This window comes from Enhydra lutris, unplaced genomic scaffold (genome assembly GCF_002288905.1).
Source record: "Enhydra lutris kenyoni isolate GAN:26980312 unplaced genomic scaffold, ASM228890v2 scaffoldscaffold61, whole genome shotgun sequence".
Lineage (NCBI taxonomy): Eukaryota > Metazoa > Chordata > Mammalia > Carnivora > Mustelidae > Enhydra > Enhydra lutris.
The window spans coordinates 63,518-70,184 of NW_019154145.1; the positions used below are offsets into that span (position 1 = coordinate 63,518).

The following is a 6,667-nucleotide window of genomic DNA, read 5'->3' on the forward strand; positions in this document are numbered from 1 at the left end:
TTTGAAGAGAGATATGCACTCTGGTATTTACTGCAGCGTCATTCACAATAGCCAGTAAGTGCCAATCAACAGATGAATGGATAAAGAAGATGTGGTATATAAATACAATGGAATATGATACAGTCATGAGAAAAGACTCCTGCCACTTCCAACAACATGATAGACCTTGTGGAAGTTATGCTAAGTGAAATAAATCAGACAGAGAAAGACAAATTCCGTATGACATCACTTACAGATGTAACCTGCAAAAGCAAAACTCCCAAAAACAGAGAGCAAAATGGTGATTACTAGGGGTTGGGGAGTGGAGGGAACAGGGCAGATGTCACCTAAGGGTACAAATTTATAATGAATAGTAAGCACAGAAAACAATACTGTATTATAATCAATAAACTTTTTGGAACCTAGAACTTACTAAGGACTAAAAAGACAGAATAATCATATAATATGATAAAGGTGCTATTTGCTACAGTCATATTGATATATCACATATTAAGATACATAAATGTATCAACATGTACACAATGTTATATGTCAAATATATTTCAATTTAAAAAATGGGTCAGGGTCAAGATCTAGGAGGCAAGGCTGTGCAAGAGGGTCACAGTCTGGGACAGGATAAGCACCTGTATCAGGGATTCAAGTAAGGCTCAGGGTCGAGGTCAGGGTTAAGTGAAGTTTCATGATCAATATGTGGGTGGATCCGTGTCATGAGGTTCAGGAACAGGATCAAGTCCAGCTGAGTTTCAATCAGATCACTGTGGTGGAAGGGTCAAGGTTAGTGTTAGGGTACAAATCAGGAAGAGGGTGAGGGTCAAATTCACATGAAGTCCAGGTCTGGGTCCTTGCCAAAGTGAAGGTTGGGTCAAGGTCAGGGGCAGTGTGAGGTTAAGGTTGAGTGTTGTCAGCGGGGTGTGAGGGTGTCTCAGGGCCTGACTGACAATCAGTCCGATCAATCCAAGGTTGTTGAGTGTTAGAATCAGGGTCAAGACCAGGGTTGAGTAGGCTCAGATCTGTGGGAGGGACAGAGTCTGGGTGATGGTTGGGTTTCAGGGTCAAGGTCACAGTCCAGTTTATCAATAAGGGAAGATTAGGGCTATGGTCACATTTAAATGACGGTCAGGTTTATGGTCAAGGTCATGATCAGAGTCTGGAGAAGGATTATGGTCAGTGTTAGAATTAGGATAAGGTCACAGTCAAGGTCGTGATAAGGGTCAGATACCATCAGGGTATTTTCAGAGTGAAGTTCTGACTGAAGATCAGGGTTATGTGAGGGACATAGTCAACATCAAGTGTCAGAATCAGACATGATCAGGGGAGGGTCTGAGTGAGACCCTCAGGTAAAAGTGAGGTTGAGTGAAGGCCAAGTTGTGGGTAGGATTAGGGAAAGCATGTCTGTTAGAGTGAGAGTAAAGCTTAGGGTAGAATCAGAGTCAGAATAGTAAGTCAAGGTCAGGGTTGGGATTAGGGTGTGTGAGGTTGAGGTTCAGGGTTAAGTGTAACAGGGTCATCGTCAGGGTGAGGGTCAAGGTCAGTGTCACAGTGAATTTGGTCAGCAATCCCCGCTCCACTGCACCATGTTCAGCTTTTGCAAACGCCACCTCCTGAAATGCTCTCCCGCCGAGCTGTGGATCTACCTCCCTCACCTGCCTGGAGCCCTCAGTGCTGCCTGACCCTCCCTGTCCACCTCCATGGGGACACAAGTGTCATGAAGGCAGGGATCTCGGAACAGAATGTTTTGTACATGGACGGACTCCAAGCACTCAGAAGAACGTGCGGCACAGGGCAGGTGCTTCACTGAAGCTTGTTTAAAAGCGATGAGTGTCCATAAAGATATTTCTGGAGGGAAAAAGTGCATCTGGCTATAAACTGTCCACAGTAGTTCTCTCTGTGGAAGAATTACAAGAAACTTTCATGGTTCACTTGATGAATGTCCATACTGTTTAAAATTTTTAAAAATTAACATTTATTACTTTATAATTACCAAAAATGGATTTTTCCACTTTGAGAGAAAACAAAGAGCTCCAGGAAAAGTTCCTGGTAAAGTGACAAGACACTCACTGCACCGTAGCTATTACCCAAGCCTCAAACAACTGGCAGCCTTTGGGGGAGCCCTGGAGCATCCTCGAAGGAACCCAGCTCTAGCGCTCTTCTCTAAGGAAGAAAGACAAACCAAGAGGCAAGACAAGACGGAAGGTCCATTTATTCAACAGCAGCTTCGGAAAGGAATCCTCGAGACAGTGAGGGGATGCATTTCCCCATCTCTGTTTCACTCCTCTCCCACACGCCTCTGTCCTTCACAGGCTAGAGCCTGATGCAGACAAGGTGACTGTCTTCGATGTACTTATACACCACCTTGGAAGGCACAGTCTGGAGGTGCAGACGGATGGGACATTTGTAAAAGTGGGACAGCAGAGTCTCACTGCAGCCCACCAGGAAGTAGAACTTGTGTGCAGGCCAGCTGCCCAGGACCAGGGCACAGATCTGCAACTGGTTAGCCCGGCGCTTCAGGACCAATGGGTGAGCCACTCACCCTGGGAAAGTGCCCAGCATGAACTTCTGGAGGAAAACATCCTCCGCTGTTTGCTCTGCAGTGTGGTCCTCCCCACCCAGGGTCCTCCCCACCCTGAAAGGAGACGGGCACCTTGAAGACCCAGGACAAACTCCAGCAGGAACATCCAAGACCTGGGCACTCAATTCCACTCCCAGCCTGGCTTCTTCTCTCTTCTTCTACAAATGAAATAAAAACAGTAACACTTAAAAGCTCAAAGTACATTATTTCATTACATTTACAAACAAATCCTGTGAAGTAGGTGTTATCAGTTATCCTGGTTTTACAGGAGCGAAGACTGAAGCCTTAGCAGGGCATAAAACTCAGATGATCCTTTCCTGCCTCGCCCTTTCTCACCACATCCCTTGGCCAACAGCTACTTCTGAGACTGGGACATAATAAGCTCTCTCACCAGCCAGGGTCATGGCCTTAACCAGTGGATTCTCAGTGTAGATCCTAAACTCCTACACCCCAAAAGTTCAGTATGTGTGAAGAGTCTCCCCACCCATCCCCACATCCCTAGATCCTGAAACCCCTATGCTTCGTACTATATGCCTGAAGAGTCTCCACACTGAGCCCCAGACCTTAGAACCAGAACCCGGAAAGGGTGGGGGACTGGAATCTGTATTTTAAATTTTCTAGACAGATGGATCTCAAAACACCCAAGTTGAGAAGCCTCATCCGGAACAAAACACAGCGGATCCCCATTAGTTCCCAGTAGTTGTGTTCTATGAAGTCAGCATGAGCAATGAGCTAGGGAACAGCGAACCCTCGCTCCTCAGGGATCTAAGGGGTTAGGTTTCCGCATGCCCTTGGTTAAGACACATCAATATATAAGCTTGTCTCCTGTGTCTTCTGCTTAAAGACCCCTTATTCAATGCGCATGACTGCTTAACCCTGAGCTCTCTCCCCACAGCATTAGAACTCGGGCCTGTGGGAAGCTTACGTAACATGCATATTTTCTCCCCAGCGTACCTTGCACCCTTCTTGTGCTTCACACTTCAGCATTAGGGCTATTTTAAGGCAGCAAAGTCACCAACAAAAAGCACAAAATTGTTGGGGTGCCTGGGTGGCTCAGCTGGTTGGACGACTGCCTTCGGCTCAGGTGGAGTGCCAGGATAGAGTCCCACCTCAGGTTCCTACTGGGAAGAGGGTCTGCTTCTCCCTCTGACCTTCCTTCCTCTCATGCTCTCTCTCTCTCATTCTCCCTCTTTCAAATAAACAAAGAAAATCTTTTAAAAATAATAAAAGCAAAAAACTGTAAACATGGGGCAGTCGTGGATCTCAAAGTAACACTTGTTTACAGCGTAAGTGGAAACAAGAAGGCCGCGCCCTGGGCAGGGAAGGTATGTGCGGGGCCTGCTCTGTCGGCGCCCCACGGTGGTTCAGGAATATGAAACCTGAGAACAAAACCCCCGGAACGCGCAGGAGTTAGACAAACCTCCCACACGTGTTCACCTGGTGTTTGTGTGGCAGCCACGACGGAGAACTTCGTCCGCTGGGTCCCCTCACCTCGGCACAGTGACAGCAGCCCCTGTGGCAGGCCACGTGCTGGGATGGGGGGCTTCCTTGTCAGGCACTGGCTTGCCCCCTTGCCCACTCTGACTCTGGCCACGGGGCTCCAGGAGCGCAGAGGGGCCGCGCCTGCCCGCCCACCCACCCACCCAAGCCGTGTTACCACCACCTTCATGGCCCCTGGTCCCTGCGTCCCTCTGCCCAGGGTGCTCCATACGCACCCCTCCGCCCTGGACCCTCCACCACCACCCACCTATCCCTCCGCCCGCCCGCCCGCTCTGGCCGTCCCCTCACCTTCCCAGCCCTCCAAGCCCAATCCCACCACCCCCAGGCCTCAGGCCAGCAGCCCCTTTGCCCTCAGTTTCCACACTCCCACCTCACTGGCCCAGCCCCTCCAAGCCAGCCGCTGGGTCTCCCCCCCACCCCCATGCCTTCCGCGCAGCACCTGTGCCTCCAGGATCCGCCGCCACATGCCCGTTCCACAGATCCCGCAGGTCACTGCGCCCTGGCCATCGGCCCCTAACGCACACAGTCAGCACCCCTAAACACAACCCCAGGCCTGGCCCTCGCCATGGCCTTTGCCCTCGAGTCAGTCCTCTGCGACGGTGGCCATAGCCAGCGGTGTGGACCTTCCGGCTCCGGTGCCTTCGGCCGAACCCTAGGCCGGGTTCCGGGCCCACCTGCCCCATAACCTTAACTCCTACCCTGGCCCCAGCCCCCACCCCCAGAAGAAGTGGAGAACGGTGGACGCTCAGACCGGGCGGCGGGCCAGAGTGGACACAGCCGAAGTGGCCTGCGGTCCGGGGGCCACTGCGGGCGCCGTCAGCCGTTCCTCACCTGGGGTTCCGTGGGGGTTCCGCGGGACCGTGTCGCTGTTCGGGGTAACACGCCCTGAAGCAGCCCGTGCGACGCGCAGCCACGGTTCGGAAGCGACGGCGGGGGGTCTGCGTGCGGGGACGGCGCGCGTCTGTGCGGCGGCGGCGACCCGGTCCCGCAGATCCGAGGTCACCGCAGAGGACGCGGCGCTTGCCGACACCCCCGCGGCACCACGTCGCAGGAGCAGAGATGACGTCGGACTCCGGGAGGGAGGCCCAGCCCGCCGGGTCCAGGTCCCCCGCGCGGACCGGCCACTCGCCCCTGCAAGAGGCCGCGGCCGGCCAGACACTCGCGGGAGGACGGAGTCGGGGCGAGTCTCGGCGCGGCAGACGCGGCGGGACTCGGGGTCCCAGGTCCCCGCGGCGCCCCCACAGCCCGGTCGGAGCCGTGAGGAAGCGGGTCGGGCCTCGGGACGGCGGCCGCGGAGCCGGAGCGGCGGCGGGAAGGGGGCGGCTCGGCGTCCGTCCCGGGAGCGACCGTCCGCCCCGGACCCGCGTCAGGAGCCGCCGCGGGAGAGACGCTCCGGTCCCGGCCCGCGGGGAAGCGGCGGGTCACGTCCCGCAGGGAGTCGCCGTCCCGCCGCCGGTGAGCGTCCCCGACCCCGAAGCCCGGCCTGTCGTCCTCCCGGGACCGGCCTTCCCCGCCGCCGCCTCGGTGAAGCCGCGGTCGCTCCGCGCTCCCGGCGCCCGCGGGCACGTGGCGGGGACGTGGTTCGCTGCCCGGACGCCGCCGCCGCCCCCAGACGCGCCCGCGGAGCCGCCCAGAGCCGGGGCCGCAGCGCGAGGCGACGAGCGGACACACTCACGCCTCAGCGTCCGCGACCCGCGGCGTGTCCGCGGCCCGGAGCGACCGGCGGGGGAACCTCGGGGCAGCCTCGTCCGCCGCGTCCGCAAGATCGAGACACCGGGAGCCCCGACCCGGGGGGGGACAGGCCGGTCCTACCACAGCCGCCGCCGCTGACCGCGGACACGGAGGGGACGCGCGGGGACGGAGACGCCCGGGGCTCGGGAAGCACCCGCCGTCCCCGCCGCCGTCTACACAGTCCGCCGTCGCTCCCGGACGCCCGGACTCCGGCCGGCCCCGCGCGGGTGTGGACGCGGGAAGGACGCGCGGGGCGGGGCGGGCGGGGCGGGGGGAGCGCGAGCCCCGAGGGGGCGGCCGCGCCCGGACCGTCTGCGGAGCCCCAGGAGCCGCGTCCGCGGCGCACGGACACAGCCGCGACCCCGGGCGCATCCGAGCCCGGACAGGGGGGACCCCACAGCCCCGGGGAGGCCGCCGCGCCGCACACGAACCCGCGGTCTACACCGCGCGCCCTTCCCCCGGGGGCCCTGCGAGCCCCGCGCCCTCGGCTGTGCCCGGTCCGGCGGCTTCCGCTCACCTCTGCTCCCGCCGCGGGGCCTGAGGGGGCGAGACCTGTCAGCGTGGACGCGGCCCGCGGCCCCCACAGCGGTCCCGGGCGAGCGCGCGCACCATCTTCCTCCCGAGGCCTCAGGGTCCGTCCGGCGGAGGCTGCCTCGGTGCTCAGGCGGCGGCGCCGCTCCGGAGCGCGCATGCCCGAGTCCTGCGGCCGAGCGGGACGAGGGCGCCCCCTGCCGGCGGTGGGGAGCGCAGGGTGCGGTGCCCGGGCTCCGCGGGAGCGTCCCGGCTTCCAGGACCCATTAAGTTTTGGAAACTGAGACTGAAATGGGGGCGACCATCCCCTGCCTTCCCCAGAAATAGTTAAGAAAT

General features: G+C 58.2%; 1 pseudogene; it reads right to left on the minus strand.

Moving 5' to 3' along the window:
* The window catches only part of LOC111158596, a 32,546-nt pseudogene extending 28,011 nt beyond the window's left edge, over positions 1-4,535 (minus strand).
* Between the last annotated feature and the right edge of the window lie 2,132 nt (positions 4,536-6,667).